At 28.6% G+C, this 19,041-nt stretch overlaps 1 long non-coding RNA gene across 1 annotated transcript; it reads left to right on the top strand.

The window, feature by feature from the left end:
* The first annotated feature begins 13,725 nt into the window (after window positions 1-13,725).
* Window positions 13,726-16,342, top strand: LOC136078990 (uncharacterized). Its single transcript, XR_010637841.1, has 2 exons — window positions 13,726-14,005; window positions 16,244-16,342. It is a non-coding gene; the product is annotated as an uncharacterized LOC136078990 (long non-coding RNA).
* The last annotated feature ends 2,699 nt before the right edge of the window (window positions 16,343-19,041 follow it).

The raw sequence follows: 19,041 nt of genomic DNA, 5'->3' as shown, positions 1-19,041 counted from the left end.
TAAATTTCAGCGTTTTTTCAAGAACAGTACATAGGCGGTTAGTACAAAGCAAGTTAGTCGTATGGAACCCAAGAAAAGTTCGCCTTTTGAAAAAAGGGCATGTGGTAGCAGGAATAAATTTTGCAAAAACGCATGCAGATTGGCCTGTTTCAAAATGGCGTAATATTTTATGGCCTGATGAAAGCAAAATTGTTTTATTTGGGTCAAGTGGACGCAGGATGTATGTAAGGAGGCCACCAAACTCTGCATACAAACCGCAATACACCATAAAAACTGTAAAACATGGCGGAGCAAAAATAAATATTTGGGGTTGTTTTTCTTATTATGGCGTAGGGCCAATCTATAACATTGATGGTATTATGGACCAAGACATATACCTTCAAATATTACAAAATACCATGTTGCCTTATGCAGAAGAAGATATGCCCCTAAGATGAGTTTATATGCAGGACAACGATCCAAAGCATACCAGTCGCAGGGTAAAAATTGGTTCATCGAGAATAGGGTTGCAGTTATGGATTGGCGTGCACCGGATCTCAATCCGATCGAAAACCTTTGGACGGATGTAAAAGAGGCAGTTTATAGTCAAAAACCAAAAAATCAGCAGGAGTTACGGCAAGTTGTCCAGAATGCTTGGAACAGCATTCCTTTAGAACGTTGTCAAAATTTGATTAACTCAATGCCGAATAGATGCAAAGCTGTGATAAAAAACCGAGGGAATACGATTAAATATTAATTTTTTACTATTGTTTAATCAAATTTATATCATTTTTTTGTTAATAACATAAATTATTTGCAATATAACATTGAATAAATTAATACTATTATTATGTCCAACCTGTTTTTTATACTTAAATAATTATTATAAATAGAAGCAAAAATTTAAATTTTTTTATTAATTAGTTTATCATCTCACACCTATTTAATTAATAATCCAGTATTACAATTTCATTTTCAGTAATTATTTAAAGATAATAATATCATTTCGTTAATTTTAATCACACTATTATTACTTTGTCCATAACTGTACAATAAGACCAAATCCTAACATTTTAAGACAAATGGTCCTGAATATTAAGAAAATGCATAAAATCAAGTCCTTTAAAATACATAAAGCCCCAGATTGCAACGCTGAAAAAAGTTTAGTGGCAAGAAATCGCGCGAGAAAATTATATAAAATATTGTGTAGAAAAAAAGGATAAATTTTAATAATAAAACTTATGTGATACTAAATTTTAAAACAATTCCAAGGTATCATTTTTATATTAGTCTCTATGAAAAAGGTTAAGACTAAATTTAAAACAATAAAACTAAAAAAATTCCCCCAAAAGATTATGACTTAACAAGCCATATGTCAATGCGGAATGAAAACACAATGTTTTGTCACTATTTTCACAGCAAATAATGACATTTATCAAAAAGAGTTCCTTAAAAAGAGCTAATTGCCGCTGTGGAACGCCCGGGATAGTAATGTAAACTTTTAACCTGACCCTGCGTCTTGTCATTAATAATTCTCATTAATGTTTATGGAAGTTTAATCTTCGTTAAACTTCTATAAAGCCAATAGTATCGATTTCATTAAAACACAATCTTGCAAATTGTCCTAAACTTTGAATTATAATTGAGCAATATTTAGCGATTAATAAAGTCAAAATACAAACGAAGTTTAGGCAAGCAAAATTAAGCTCTGACTTGAAGAAAAAGTGAATGAAAACCACTTCCGAGTATGGATCTCACCCAGTGCAAAATACTATGACTCCCCCGTCAATAGAAAAATTAAAAAATTTTACCGTACTGAAAAAAAAAAATTTCATTTATTTATTCTTGTTTTAGGCTTAATAATCGTTCAATAAAAAAAAATTAACTTGAAGCTCATTCCAACCTTTTTTAAATTCAAGACATAAAAAGTGTCAGTTTTACTAACCATTAGCATTCAATTTTCCACTCTCATCTCAGATATGTTTGTCAAGTTTAGGGATAATTTTAGCAGCTCTGCAAAACTAACTCATCTCCAAAATAATGCAAATAGTAAAAATATATAACAAATATTTTTTAAACACATAATGACAATCATACAAATTACTAATTTATTTTAAGTTGTATTTTTAATTTGTTTTTTGTCATTCTACTTTTTAAATTATTATAAGAATCTAGAGAAATGATCTAAAGAATACGTTAGTATTCAGCAGATTTTTACCATTTTATTGTTGTCGCTTTTGTTTTTTTCGTTAGAAGTTCCTATTACTACATTTCTTTCATTTTTTTTCTAGAATTTTTAAAATATTTTAGTTATTATGAATTAAAATAAAACTTTCAGCGCATAAATATTTATTTTGAAACATCCAAATATGGCTGCCTAAAAATAGTTTTGGCTTCAATTTTGATATCAGAGATGCCCTATCCAGTCATTATATAGATCAGTACTTATTGATATATGGTATATCAATACAAACTTACTTTGTATCTATATTGTACTATCAATACATACTTACTTTGATGTACAAGTGCAAAGAAATTGGAACTTGTTACGACTATTTTGCTACGATTTTTGATAGTAACTTTTAAAGCCCTCATGTTTTTCAAATTGTAAATAATATTTACTTTTTAAAATATTTTTATAAAATATAATTATTATATTTATGGATTAACATATTTAGCCGACTACAGATTCTTTTTCAGCGTTCGGAACACAAAAAACCTAAGAATAAAAAAAATAACTCGTAACATAACAGATAAACATACCGGATAAATAAAACAGATGAATATAAAGAATAGATTTCGCCAAAATAACACATAGCGTTTACTTTTTCGCAAAATCATCCGCTATACTAGCGTTAGTTTTTTTAGAGTGTATTGTTATTTTCTTCCATTCAGTTAAATATATTGAAAGAAATATTAGTTGATTTAACCAGGTAAATCAAGCATGACTAACCAAAAAGTGTCACAAACTTTTTTGTCATAAATTATATTAATGATAAAAAACAGTTCAAACATCAACAAAAACGATGAAATCTTTGAAAAAGATGAAGTACTTATTAATAAATGTATGGATAGAAAAGATTAAATAACCAATTAGCGGATATTTGTAATCGACAAAAATCTATATATTATTTATCTAAAAGAATCTTAAATTCAAATCATTTAAATTCCATTTATTCTTTTAAAATTGGAGGAGGCAAACTTTCTAAAAATATGTGTTGATTTTACAAGTCAACTATTCTCTATCAGGTTTGAACATTAGAAAAAGTATTTAAATAACCAGAAAAAGTGCAACAAACAACAAAAAATCTTAATTTCGGATGACCCTTTATTAATTGAAAATGTTAATAATGAAATGACAATGATTAGGATTATATGAAATGATAATGACAACGTCGAAATGTCAATCAATGGCCATTCTATTAAAAAAGCATAAGTTCAGTAAAAATAAAAAATCGAATATTCAAAGGAGCTATAATTTAAGATATGCACTCTAAATTAACTCTACTTTTGAAGAAAGAATTGTTTAAGTTAATTCTCCATATAGAAATAATTGGATAAATGAATAATCTGCAACTGTCATGAGTAAACTTAAAAACCTTCTCAAACGTTTAAAAAGTTTGAGTTTTATATTATTGATTATTCTATTATCTATAAGTAACATCTTAGACAACAAGGTCTCTATCTAAATACGAGGCTCGGGTAGGTTAACTATGAATTTTATTACTTATTTTAAGTCTATTTGATATTTAGCCCTCAATTATAACTTATGATAACCAAACAAACTTATATTACCCCAATAAAAAATTAACAAAGGGCGAAATAACCTTATAGTTCAAGTCTTCCTTTCATCTATACGTAATAAATTCACAAATATAACTACTGTTTTAAATAAAACTGTTTATGTGAAACTAAACTATGTTTGGTGAAACTAAACCAGATGGCTCTTTCCTTACTAGTCAGTTTTAATACACAGGTTATAAAACTTCCTAAAGCCTTGATATATCTCATTTATATACAAAGCAAAGTGGTTCTTTTGTATATAAATGAAAACATTACATCAAGAAACTTAAACTGCTTGTTACTACAAAATGATGTTCAAATTTTTCTTTTCGAGATTAAACTAACACTGCAGAAATAGCTAATTATAGCTATTTGTAATCCTCGAAATCAGAGTAATGACTTTTCTTTTAGTTACCTTAGAGGAACTCTTAGTTTTTACTCGAAATTATATAATGATTATGAAATTATTGAAGGTTTTTATCAACAACCTCAGGATAAACAAATGAAGGAGTTTATTTCCCTTTATTAATGTTGTTGTTTAAATAAAATGCCGACATTTTTTATATCCGTTGTAAATTCCACGTGTATAGATCTCATTTTTACGAATAGAAATACGTGTTTCCAACATTTTAAGTCTGCATGTATAAGTGACGATCACGTGCTTATTTTTACAATGTTCAGTAGGATACTGTGGTATTCTAATGTTTTTTAAAAAAATTAAAATTAAGCTAAGGAAAAAGTAAAATTTCAAGGTAGGTTTGCTATCATTGGATCGTTTTGCTATGCTTGGATCATTTTCTGATTAAAAAACTTCGTGATTTAAATTTAGACATTATTAAAATGAAATAAAATTAATTGCTTATAAGTAAATATTTATAGGAATTTAATTGTTTTTATGTATACCCTTCACATACAAAGCGTTTTTATGTACTAGACTCTCATGAAGGGCACAGTTCTGAATCAATTAAATCTATATAATGTTGCTGAACTTAACAGTTGTAGTAATAGTAGAAGTTGACAGCCATTGCGACCAAGGTAATAGCGATAAAAAGTCGCAGCCAAAATTATGTTGTATAAACTTGATGTTTAACATCTTTTATTGGAAAAAAATGAAAGATTTTATTGGATAAAAAATGAAGCCGCTTTTTTTTGTTTATAACAATAGTCCGCCATTGGTTAATAGGGAAAAAGATCTCTTTTAATAGAAAATAAATTAAGAAATCATAATTTATTATTTTACAAGTATTCTAAATTCTACTTAATACCTTTACATAAATAGTGTTTAAATTTGAAATATATTCACTTTATTTAAGAAAAGAAAAGTTAAAAATCTTTGTTTACAAATTTAATCCGTCATTTGTAAAAAGGGCATAAAGCGGCTTCACTTTTTGGATCGAAGTTAGATATCTAGTTTATATAATATATCATTGGTCGCAGCACCATGTTTTATAAGAAAACATGAACGAAAATGTATTCAAATATCTAACGTACGTAAACTTCAAATTACGTAATGTTAAAACATTCTAAAACATATATCAAGTTTTACAGTTTTACTCTCACTTGAAAATTGTATTACGGCAATATCTTCTTAATTTTTATCTATAGCATTCCTGTATTATACAAAGTTTTATTTTTAAATAATTTTAAAACTATGCATAGCCATAGTGCCAGCGTGACCAAGTGGGTAGCGCGCTGAGTTTTGAGTGTAAAACCCGAGGTTCTAACCTTACCTGATTCTTTATTATTTTATTTTTTTAAATACGAAATGAAACACTTTTGAAGGTTTATAGATATTATATAGATAAAATATGTAAAGATATTAGTCAGGGGTTTAGTCAGCGCCTATCACTTTGAAGGGAGAAAAAAAGTAGCTCACAAAAGTTCAGAACTTTTTCGTAAAGTCCTTAAACATGTTTCCAACTTTCTTGACTTATTCCAAATCTCTTTGCAAAAAAACTTTGCGGAGCAAACAAACAAAGACAGAAATTCAGCCTTTTTGTTTATGGTAAATATCGCCGTGATACAAAATGCCAACCGAGTTTTTCAAACAAAATGCCAACCGAGTTTTTCAAACAAAATGCGAATCGAGTTTTTCTTCCGCGCAGTTTTAATCCACCACGAGGCTTAATTAAATGCTGAAAATTTTTAAAGGTTAAAAAATAGATAAAATTCAGAAATTTTTTCTTCTATCTCTTTAACCTGTTTAATCCTTGACTTTTATTTTGTCAAAGTTGTTTTAAATTTTGGATTTAGACTTATATAGATTATTACGTTGATAATTACATTGTCGTATTCTTTTTGTCAGATTATTACATTGTCTGATTTTTTTTTTAGATTTTATGAAATTATTGAATCATTTATATATATATATATATATATATATATATATATATATATATATATATATATATATATATATATATATATATATATATATCAAATATTGATTAAACAGACGTCAATCAGACGTCTTACGAACGTCTCAATTCGGTCGCAACGTATCAGACCAAAATAAGACGTCCGTAAGACGTCATTTGAAGACGTTTCTTTTAAGACGTCCACATTTAAACGTTATTTGGGCTTCCATATTTAGACGTCCTATTGACGTCCCTAAGACCTATTTTAGACGTCCTAATTATTTTAGAAATAAGTCGTCTAAAAGACGTTTAAAGGACGTCTTCAAAAAAAATAATAATGATAAATTTGTATAAAAAATATAGCGCATAAAATATTATACGCTAACTCGGATAGTTAAAAATGTCTGCTTGTTTGGTCGATTTTGAATTTTGGTTGGTTATTTATCGTTTAAAGTTATTTTCTAATTTTCTATAGATTTTTTCAATAAAAGAAAAGAGTTTAGTTATTAAGTGTAAATAAGTTTCCAGTATAGTAACCACACCTTAGCGGAAACAATTTATTTGAAAAAAACTTTCCACCAGAAAGGTTTGCATTTTCGAAACCACAAAACATCGTACTATAATAATTTAAATTTTGAAAATATTCTGTCAATGCCTTTTAAAAAAAAGGGGGTTTAAACGGACAGGTCATGAATTTTTGGTGTTCCAGATAGGTAACTTCTAGAAATGCTACAAACTTTAAATTTTGTAATAATAATACTGGTATCAAATAAGAATTAAAAAAATTACGACCACCGAGGTCCGGGAACAATATTAACCAGAAAAGTCGGGTCCCACTGTCCCATATGTGGAAGGAAAAGAAAAAAAAAAAAAGTTTTTTCATGTATTTTAAACTAGATCAAAATTTATCGAAAAACTTAATTTATATAAAGAAAATTTCTTGTCGTTTAAAGATGGTGACCAAGTAAAGTTTACAACCAACTCTTTTTTGTCATCAGGTAGATCAACTAGTGGACGGTTGACACAATTATTATAAAATGCAGCTGAAAACTTGGATTTTTTTTTATATCTTTACTGGAAGTTTTGTAAGCATTTTGTGATGAACGGATACTTCCCAGAGTTCTTTGTTAACCGTGAATTTGAAAATCTTGCATTTTTTCTTTGTTAATATTTTTCTCTTACATTACTTTCAAATATGTCTCTTCCTTTCCAGCTTCTAAATATGCTAAGTACTTTGGCTCCCAGTCTATGATTTAGTCTAGAAGTGTTTTTAAATTTATCAATTTCTGTAATAGGGATTTTTTTTTACTGGAAAAAGCGCTTTAGCAGACCTTTTTGATTGTTCAACGACAAGTGCTTTACCTTTGGCTGCAACCTTGATTTTAGTTCCCTCCTCCAAAAATTTTATTTTCAGTACTTTTGTGCATTAAAGTTACGCACCTTGTGTATCTTAAAATGAAAAAATCAAGGTTATCAGTTTTTATATTTTAGATTATATACGTAAAGTTCTAAATTTTGAGTTTGAAATATTATACCAATAGTATAAAATTAACCCTACCTTTGTTCAGTTTCTCTGTTAAATTTTCTCTTCTCTTTGTGAGAGTGCAAGGTTGGGATAATCCTTGTCCAACAACAGCCTTGCACCTTTTGCATATTTTTATTGGTCCGGGTGATGGTATATTTACTCTACCCAGCTTGAATCTTCCTCTGGTATCAGATGTAGATCCTAGAGAATTGTAGCTTGAGCAATTTCACAGATGTCACAAACACAGAACGATTGGTTTCTAGTGAGTATGCTAACTTTGACTTTTGAGAAGTCATACGGTTTACTCAGAATAATGTTTTTATCTTCTTTTTCTAGTCTTTCTAATACTTTTCTACATATAGTCTAAAAACACCATTAGGAAAATGTTCATTGCTTAAATCAAATAATTCTAAAAATTACTTAAATATTCTATTCAATGTCACAGTTCCTTCTTTAACTTCTATCCAATCCTGATCCTTTTGAAAAACAAACTAAGCAAACTAAGGCTCTATTATCTTTGTGAGATTTTTTATTGTTTAGCATTTTTGATTTGAGCAATACTAACTGTTTAAATTATTACAATTGACTGTTTAAATTATTACAATTAATAGTATATAAAAATATTTTTCTTGCGGCATACCACAAGGAAGTACATTAAGCATAAAAATGATGGTTGGTATTTTAAAAAATGTTATGTAAATATTTTTACCGTTTAAAACGTATTATTTTTAATATATTTATATTTAACATAACAATATTAACCTTCAAATTAAGGCTCCAAGGTCCAAATACTTTAATAGAACGGAAGTTGGAAGAGGGAGGGAGCACTATTTCTTTAAAAAATAAAAATCCACTATTATGAATGCGACTAAAATTCATGTGTAAAATTGTTACTTAGTAATTTAGGTTTATTCAACGTAATTAAAGTACCTATCTTGAACACCAAAAGTTCATGACCTGTCGTTTAATCCTCTTTTTTCTTAAAAGACGTCGACAGAATATTTTCAAAATTTAGATTATTATAGTAGGATGTTTCGTGGTTTTGAAAATGCAAACCGTTGTTGGACATTTTTTTCAAATAAATTATTTCCGCTACGGTGTGTATATGAGGTTTTTAGAGCTAACAGAAGGTTGCATCTAGGACCCATATCCTACAGAACCCATAGGATATGGGCCTCTAATAATGGATTGGACCTCCCCTCCTCCCCTCTTTTCGTCGAGGTAGAGGTTGAAGAAGATATAGCAGGGGGGAGGGGGGTAGGAGTTGTGAGAGGGGATTACTTATTATTATTATTATAATTGAATTTTAAGATATATTTTGTTTTGCATTGTTTTTTTTGTTTTTTTTAAATATTTTCAAATAATTTTATTTAAAAATAAAATTATTTGAAAATATTTTTATTTTTTAAATAGTTTTGTAATAATGTATGAGAACGTTTTCAAAAAATTGTAATATAAATAAGTTGCGTAATAGACTATAATTTTTTTAACTTTTTTCTTTTTGACGCTAATTGCATGATAGACCATAACATTGCACAAAATGTACCTTTGACATGATGCATTTATAATAAAATCAGTATCATTAATTACAGACGTAAAACAAACGACTTTCCATCTAGTTAGACTAGCCTACTAGTTAATTACATTGAAGACGTATTTTAATATTTAAATACTAAATTGACACCCGCTATTAGTCAGCTTGGGTGAGCCTCGACTCTGATTGGTTCCCCGATTTTCTCTCGCTTGGTTGCTGTGCCTCTTTCGGACGAACGTTTTACTCGTTACAAAGTGTGTTTCTTCAGATTTTATCACGTGTAAATAACAACGGATTTTCAGTCAGAAAGAGACCTACTGACACGTTGATCTTGTGTTATATTGTAGAAGACAGACTAAAGTAAAAAATGGTTAAAGAAAACGGATTTTCGAAAATTGGTTGGTGTGCCCCTTTCGTTCGCAACGCCTCATATTATGTAACATGTTTATCATTTTTTTGTTTGCAATAGTTGGCATGCCACTGTTTTTTATTTGTAAAATAGTTTTACTCTTTAATATTTAGTTATTGATTTTTTTAAATTGTTATTTTCTTTTATTTTTTTATTTTTTAATATTTTATTTGTTTTACTACTTACAATACAATATTTAGTATTTAAACCTAAACTTAGCTTCTATAATTATTTCTTTTCTAAACCAGTTATGCGTATACATATATATAGATATATTTATACACATATATACAGTATACATATATATAGATATATTTATACATATATATACAGTATACATATATATAGATATATTTGGATAGATACATAGATATGTTTAAATAGATAGTTTAGATTGATAAATTAATATATGAGTGTTTTATTATATTTGTTTATTTTTGATTAGTATAGTGAAAATTTAAACAAATTAAGTTTTATCAAACTTAACATAGTTGCTTCATTGTGTCAAATAACTTAACAACTAAATATAGAAGAAATCGCCGACTTGTAAGAAATGAAGCTCGAAGTGAAGAAATTAATCGTCGCCAAAATCAAAGAAATGAGGCTAGGCCAGAAGAAGTTAATTACCGCCAAAATAAAAGAAAGGAGGCTATGCGAGTATTACTTAGACGTGGAATGCATTGCATAGAAAGAAATAATATTTTTATAGAGAGAAATTACCTTGGAAAAAGGAACCATATCTGTCAATATTTTGATGTTAAAAATTTTTTTAATGAAACACATTTTTTGTGCTGCCATTTAGGAAAAGTTGTATTAGCTCCGCTTTCATCTTATCCACCGCTAGTGATTGATTTAATGATAGGCAGCCATGTTGATCGTGCTTTAAATCAAAATTTCTTTAACCATATTTAAAACTATAATGCCTGTCTATCCTTTACTTCTTTCGCAGCCAGAATGGCTCCGTCCTCAAACCATGGCCCACCCTGTTTTAGGATTTGTGGACAAATTGTGCACTGTATTGGTAATCTGAGACCTGATCAAAATGTTTTACCATCTTATTGTCAGTTAAATCTTTATGGTCCCAATACTGCTTTAAATTTTTGAATAGAGCAAAATGATTGCTACATACGTGAGTTAATGAAACATTTACAGACTATAATTAGTGAAGAGAATCCATACGCTCTTGCGTTTAAAAACTTGGCAGAAATAAAAGATGAAGAAACACATCAAGCAGCTTTATAAGGTCAACCAAGTGACGAAAGACGTTAATACAATCTACCTTCACATAAAGAAGTTGCTAATATGTTTGTAGGAGACGAGAGTGCTCCAACTCCATCTAGGGAAGTTGTTATATACCTTCGAGGTCAGACTTTAAAATAATTTCAAGTATGTCTGCTAATCGAGATCCAATGATATATCCGAGATTTTTTCCAAGAGATGATGCAGGATGACAAAATTAACTAGAGCACAATCCTGACCGAGCAACACGTGTTAGAAATTGCGTTATTTTATCTCAGTACTAAAATTACAGGCTTTCTGTTAGAGAAACTTTCAGTCGTATATTTTATGGTAAGAAGCTTTTTCAACAATATGCTGTTGATCCATATATCAAGATTGCCCTTATCAGAAATAACCAAGGCAAACTTAAAAGTGAACAGTATGACACATTATATAAACATGTAAATAACTTTGCAAATAATCTTAATTTAAGACCAGGTCATGTTGTTATACTGCCATCTTCATGATTTGAAAGCCAAAGAGGTTTAAAAGAAAATTTCGAAGATGCAATGGCAGTTATAAAGAAATATGGCAAAGAAGATCTTTTTATTAGTTTTACCTGTAATCAAAAATGGAGAGAAATTACAGAAAATTTAAATCCAGGTGAAAGTGCAACTTAAAGACCTGGTTTAGTTTGTGCATATTTTAGATGAAACTTAAATGCTTCTTAGATGATAATTTTAAACATGGTGATTTAGGCAAAGTTATAAGTCATGTACAGATTATTGAGTTTTAAAAATATGGTTTTCCACATGTACATATTTTATTGCACTTTGTAAAGATGATAAGCTAGAAACAGCAGAGGATGTTGATAGTTTAATATCACCTGAAATCTCAGTACCAACTCTTGATCCTGAACTTTTCAAAATTATAAAAACATTCATGATTCATGGACCATGCGGAATTGTAAATCACAATTCTCTCTGCATGAAATATGGGGTTTGCACAAAACATTTTCCTAAAGATTTCAAGCCTTACACTGTTGCAACTTTCAACGCTTATCCACACTATAGGAGTTTAGATAATGGTAGAGTAGTCATTATAAAGGTAACCAAGTTGATAATCGATGGGTTGTACCCTATTACCTCTGGTTATCTAAAAAATATCAAACACACGTAAATGTTAAAGCTTGCATGTCCATAAAGTCAGTTAAGTATTTATACAAGTATATCTATAAGAGGCATGATTGAGCTAATGTGTTAATTAATGAAAGTCTTGAAGATGATGAAATTAACACGTTTTTAGACTGTTGCTTTGTTTCTGCACCAGAAGCTCTTTGGCAAATATATGAGTATTCTATAAGTGATATGTCACATACCATTAATCACCTTTATGTCAACCTTCCTGATAATCAGATAGTATATTTTAACAAGGGAGAAGAAAGAGTAGCTATATATAATGCAGCACAGCGTGACACTCACCTTACTGCTTGGTTTAAATTAAATGCTGAAAATAATGAAGCACGTTGCTATTCTTATGCTAAAACTTCATACCGTTTTGTTTTTGAAAAAAAAATTGCAATAGAAAGTAAGATAAAAAGGTAGTGATAAGGTGATTGTTCGAATGTATAAAGTTGATTTAACTTGCAAAATATTTTTTCTTAGACTGTTGCTTTTGCATGTAAAAGGTGCAAAATCTTTTGATGATTTGCGTACTGTGCATGATACTGTTTTTCATACATTTTTTCAAGCATGTTATTATTCAAGTGTGTTGCAAGCTGACATTGAATGGAGAAATACATCAATTGAAGCTGTTGCAGCTAGATTGTCTTAACGAATTAGGCAACTGTTTAGAATCATATTGGCATTATGTCAACCTGACGATCCTTTACACCTTTGGAAAACCTTTGAAGGTTATATGGTGGAGGATTACATACACCGTTCAATGCAAACCCTATTTGCTGAATAGGTAGCTCTTCGTCAAATTGAATCTATAATTAATAAGGGTGGTGAAACCTTAGCTGATTATAATTTGCCTACTTTAGATTAGTTTTTAGATAATATCCCAGAAAATGGTGATGAAGGTAATCAGGTATTTATTGATGAAGCAAATTGACTTAGACCATTGTTAAACGATAATCAAGGTAGTGTAGCTAATGCGATTCTTGCTGCACTTAATGAAGAACCTAATAATGAAAATAAACATTCAAGATTTTTATGTTTTTTTTATGGATGGGCCTAATGGTTGTGATAAAACATTTACTTACAATTACTAAACTGCTGAAACACGCAGCAGATATATTAGAACTGCAACAACTGCAAGGACATGAACAGCTGCAACTCTTTTTAAAAATGGATACACGCAGCATGCCTTATTCAAATTTCCTGTGCCAATTTTGGAAAATAACACATGTAATTTTTTTGTTTTTGTTTTGTTCTTTTTATTTTAATTTAAATAAGCATTTCATTACAAAATTTAAAATACAAATATATAATGATAAAAAAAATATATAATGGTCGTTATTAAAAAATGAAAGAACGCGGGGACTCGTAGAAGATACGGTCTTGTCGTCGAGTACCGCTAAATAATGTTCGTGTTGAAATTTATAAGATATTTACAAGATGAAAATAAAGTAACGAAGTAAGAAACTTAGAATATTCCGTTATAAATACTAGATGCGTTATATCTATTATATAAATGTAGATGACAGTTGTTAATGATACGTATTTTTATAAATTCATATTTAAGTAGTGGGTAAAAAGGGAGATCACTAAAAAATTTCAAAAGTGTATTATTAAATCTTTGATTGTAAAAATGAGTTCTTTAAGCTTTTGTTGAAAATAAATTTAGTCACTTTGATGAATAAAATCCTCCGTAAAATTTTTTAAACTATTTTATTCCATAAGAATGGTCCGCGATAATCAATACAAAATTCAAACAGATTTGTTTGAAAAATGGGCTGTTTAATAAAATTATCATTGCGTAAAATGTATTTGTTTTTATCTTTTGATAAATACAAGTTATGGAAAGAAATCGGGGGAAAAATTGGTTTTACATTTAAACAAAAAACAAAGAATATTTAAAATATTAAGGTCATATATATTAAAAAACTTTCTTTTCAAATAATAGATGCTTGGCATGAGTATAACGGTCTTTAAAATATATAAGACGGGCTACAATGTTCTGCTGATAATAAGAAGGTTTAAAATTATTTTAATTTGTACTACCCCAAGCAATGTTTGCATAGTTTATGTGACAATGAATTAATGAGTGATATAAGTGTACTAAAGTATGTTTATTTAAAACATTTCTTGCTTTGTACAATATTGCCATACTTTTTGAAATTTTACTTGATAAGTTTTTAATGTTATTTTTCTATACTTTTAATGTTATTTCCTATACTTTTTGAAATTTTACCTGATAAGTTTTTAATGTTATTTTTCCATGTAAGATTTTCATCTATACAAACACCTAGAAAGTTGGTTACTGTTACGTTTTTATTTGTATATTGTCAATAACAATTTGAGGTATGTCAATTCGCAGTTTATGTTTTTTGATAAGAAAGTGGAAAAGAACCCATTTAGTTTTATTAATGTTAAGAGATAATTTGTTAGTCTTAAACCAGTCAGATATTTTGGTTAACTCCATGTTCACGTAATGAAATAGAGTAGGAATGCTTTGGCGTGACATGAATTGATTAGTGACATCAGCAAACATAATTGTTATTAAATCCGAGGCTTTCTATAGATCATTAATATAAATAAGAAAAAAAAGAGGTCCTAATATGGATCATTGTAATGTAACTTCAATTTCGATTCATGGTGGATTCCTTAGATAAGTAAGTTTGTACTTAATTGATGAAGTGTCTATGTTACCTTAAGCATACTTGGAGTGCCATTGATATGTTATTAAAAGAAGTAATAACAAGTTTCTTTTAGGAGGTAAATTTATTCTTATGGGTGGAGACTTTAGACAAATACTACCAGTTTTAATAAAGAGGATTCAGATAAGAGAATGAAGTTTTCTCAATGGCTCCTAAAGCTTGGAAATGAAACATTACCTGTCTGACCTGAAGATCCTTTGCGAGGATATATGGAAATACCTGAACAGTGCTTTCTCAATAATAATAAATTTATTGATTATGCTAAACTTGCTATTTTAACGCCAACAAATGTTGAATTATTGGCAATAAATGAAGAAGTCCTCGATCGTTTACCTGGTGAAGCTAAAATTTACTTGATTTCAGAAAGCATTGAAACTGATAATCGTAATGAAATTTATAACTTTCCAGTCAAGTTCTTTAATAGTTTCACTTCATTAGGTATGCCTTTTCATTGCCTAAAATTGAAAATTGGTGCTGTTTTTATGCTACTTAGAAATTTAGATCTTAAAGGCGGACTTTGTAATGGAACCCGTTTGATGCTACATGCACTACACAACAATTGTATTGATGGGAAGGTTCTAACAGGGGCATCAGCTTGTAACAGGGTCTTCTTTCTTTGATTTTAATTAGCTCCATCAGATTTAAATTTACCTTTTATACTTAAACATCGCCAGTTTCCAGTTAGGTTAGCATACTCAATGACCATAAATAAAAGTCAAGATCAAACTTTTGATAATGTTGGTGTTTATCTTAAAAAGCCTTGCTTTTGATACGCCAATTATATTTTATATTTTTAAAAATAAGATAGTTTAACAGTTTGTTTTTTAAAAGTTGATAAACATGCATTACAGGGTATGTCATTGAACAAATCTTACACACAAAATGTTGTACTTACAAATGTACTCAATTTATAAACTATTACTTTTGTTTTACTACAAGACACTACATTTTTAAACAAATAACAACAAAGTCAATTTTGTTTTTGACTGTTTTTGTTGCTGCAAAGCCAGAAACTAGTTTTTGAAACTGGGGAAAAAACCAGTCTTTAATACTGGATATTGTTACTAGAAAGCCATTCTTTGTAACTTAAAAAAACAGTTGTTTCATTACATTGACATAACATGACAGTATCAAAATGTGCTTCATGTGTTAATATTAAAGCACGAAATTTTTTACAGACTCCTTACCTCACCTTCACGTTGGTCTCTGTTGTTAAAAATGACTATCAGATAGTTAAAAAGTAATTAGCCTCATTACTGAGGCTAATTACTTTTAATCATTCACTAAGAGCTAAGAAACTTTTTTATTAAATGCAATAGTTTAATTGTTATAAAAACCAATTTTATTTTTGGCTTCAAAATAAGTATCATACAACCTTCTTACAACCAAAAATTATCTGAATAAAGTAAGTTTTATCTTTTACGCATTTTAGCATAGCATTTTTTAACTATAAACTATAATTACCTTTATTTCATTTTTGTTTTTAGAAATACATCATGTCAAAAATGATTGTTATTAAATATTGTAATATTAACTACGTAGTTGTTTCTTTTAGATTAGACTGGCTATTTTGAATTAGTGAACTGATTTTGCATAGAACCAGAAGATATGATAAATCTTTAACGTAAAATAAAATATACATTCATAAAAAAAATGTTGTTGTTTATATTTGTTTATAAAAAAACATTTAAAAATGTTTTTGAAAAAGTTATATATGATATTTGAGATTTTTGATAAGTTAAATGAAGATTTCTTTTTTCTCAATTTACTTAAACATTGTAATTCTTAACTGGTCTAATAGTTTTATTTAGCTTAACTTATCATCCCTACCTTCGGCGCACGCTTCCCTTTTTTCTCTTTCTAAGCACTGTCTAGATATTACCTTGTAATAGATGGATATGTTAGCTAAATTTTTTTTTGTTACACACTAAACCCGAATGGTCATTTAAAGAACTATTAGAGGTTCTTAGCGGTTATGCCAATGAAGCACCCTTAAAAGTTCTTTAAAGAACCTTTTATACTGGTTCTTCGTAAGAACCCTCTGTAAAGGTTCTCTAACATAATACTTAAGGTTCCTTAAAGAACTTTTCTACGGGTGCTCCGTTTGAGCATCCAAAGAGGTTCTTCAAAGAACTCTCTAGTCAGGTTTTTATATACCATTTTTCACCCAACGAAAAGTTCTTTAAATATTATATTAATGTTTTTGATATTTTTAATGCAATTAGAGAAATGGAGGCATTATTATTATATCTACTATTTAAATTTATTTGCTTTAATGTACTTTTTATTTTTATTTAATAATTTAGAATACCTTTAATTGAATGATTCATTATTTCTATTTCTAATTCAGTTGCTTTTATATTTAAAACTTTATTCTATTCTTTAAAAAAAGTTTAGTTATTCTTAATCTTACTTAGTTAAAACGTTCAAATATTTAAATGGCAACTTCATCAGAAAGTATTAGTTACAGGTGATTTAAAAAATTTACTCGCTTAACAAAAAATATATATTTAAACAAAGTATTTAAAAATAACAAATCATCTTTTATACAACTTTTCTGAAAAAATTCAACAATATAGACTTCAGGGACTTCAATAATAATTACGAATCAATGCGACGACAGTGTTAAGAAAATTTTTGATTCAATGATCCAACCATAGTGAGCTTGGTTTTAATCTAAAATTCAACAATGTATATTTGTGTGTGTGTGTGTTTGTGTGTGTGTGTATGCATGCGTGTGTGGTTATTGTTGCACTAATTAAATCTTTTCGGTAAATCGATTCTTTTAATTTATATTTCAAAAAGTGTTATAACTTTTAAGTGTTATGCATATTGGGTAAACAATCTGTCATTTGGTTGTACTCATTTTATCAACTTGACATTAATGCTACGAAAGTGGCTGTTTGTATATAAGAACTAATGTCCCCTTTGGGAATTTGTATAAATAGTGAGTTTATTGAAGTCTCGCCCTCTTGGAGTAACCTATCAAACAACAACGAGCAACTCTAGCTGTGATCTACAATCTTTTTTGTGTTTATCGCATATTTATACAAGAATGTTATTTAATATATTAATAAATTGAACTCTTTGTAAAATACCACTCTTAAGTACTACAACAGCTATGTTTAGTCCTATTCTGTTAAAAAAAGAGTATCCAGTTGTCTAAATACGCTGACTGGAAGAGGATCCAGTTGTCCAAATACGCTGACTGGAAGGAGGTTCTGGTGTCCTAAATTTTACTAATACTCATATTGTTTTTGTAACCCCTATAATTATATATATAAATATAAGTTTATATACGAATTTATAATATATTGTAAATATTTTATTTTTTACAAAAAAAAAATTGTATTGAATATTTAAGGAAATGACTGAAGCTGCGACTCATTATTTAGTGCATAAACTTTTAGAATATTAAAATGTAAAATAATACTTTTAAACCAAATAGTTATAGGTAAAAAAAATAGTGATACAAAAGCTGAATTTTTAACTCTATTTATAAATCAATTTAGAATCTCATTTAAAGTATTTGCCATTCTAGTTGTTGTTACTGGTCGTTCTTTAGATGATAACCCATACACAACATGTTCATAAAACAATAACGTGTTTTTAATTGTGCATGCTATATATATAGAATGACGCAAAAATAAAGGACATTGCTAATGAAGCATCAACATCGTTGCAATGCTCTATGATATCACAACCATCCAACATTACACTACAGTCTTTTGTTGTTAGCATTTTTCTTTTTGGCATTTTAATGGTTGGTGTGTTCTGCATTGGTTGAATGTCAAATGCAAACAAGCAGTCAATGGATTCTCTGAAAAGTGTTGGGAGCAAAAAAATGGCTGCATTTAACCTGGCATCTGTAATGTCACAAATCATTTATAGTATATTAATAAAATAGAATCTTATGGTGTAATAGAAAAGTCCAGTCCTTGAAATTAGGGAAAAAGCAACTTATACTGCACAAAAATATTGCCACAAAATTTTCAAATAACACAATATAGAAACAAGATCAACAAAAACTCAACGATCTAAGTCACTTTTAGATTGGTAGCTAGGTTTGCATTACCAAATGCAGGCTTAATTCCAAGGATTGCATAAAGAAAAAGATGCCATATGCAGTTACTATTAGGAATTGAAATTTTTATTAACTTTTACTATATTTTTAATTTTTAAATATATTATTATTCAAATATTGAACATTAACTTTTTTCATAATATTTTCATAATTTCATTATATTTTCATTAATTTCGCACTCTGTTTCTGCTAAAATTGCATTTACTAGTTCGTTTTTATGCTTGGAATTAACTAATTCGATATTTTTTTATCCATTCCACCCATCGATT

Source organism: Hydra vulgaris, chromosome 04, assembly GCF_038396675.1.
Source record: "Hydra vulgaris chromosome 04, alternate assembly HydraT2T_AEP".
Lineage (NCBI taxonomy): Eukaryota > Metazoa > Cnidaria > Hydrozoa > Anthoathecata > Hydridae > Hydra > Hydra vulgaris.
Note: the sequence above shows the minus strand (reverse complement) of the source record. Positions and strands in the feature narration are given on the sequence as shown.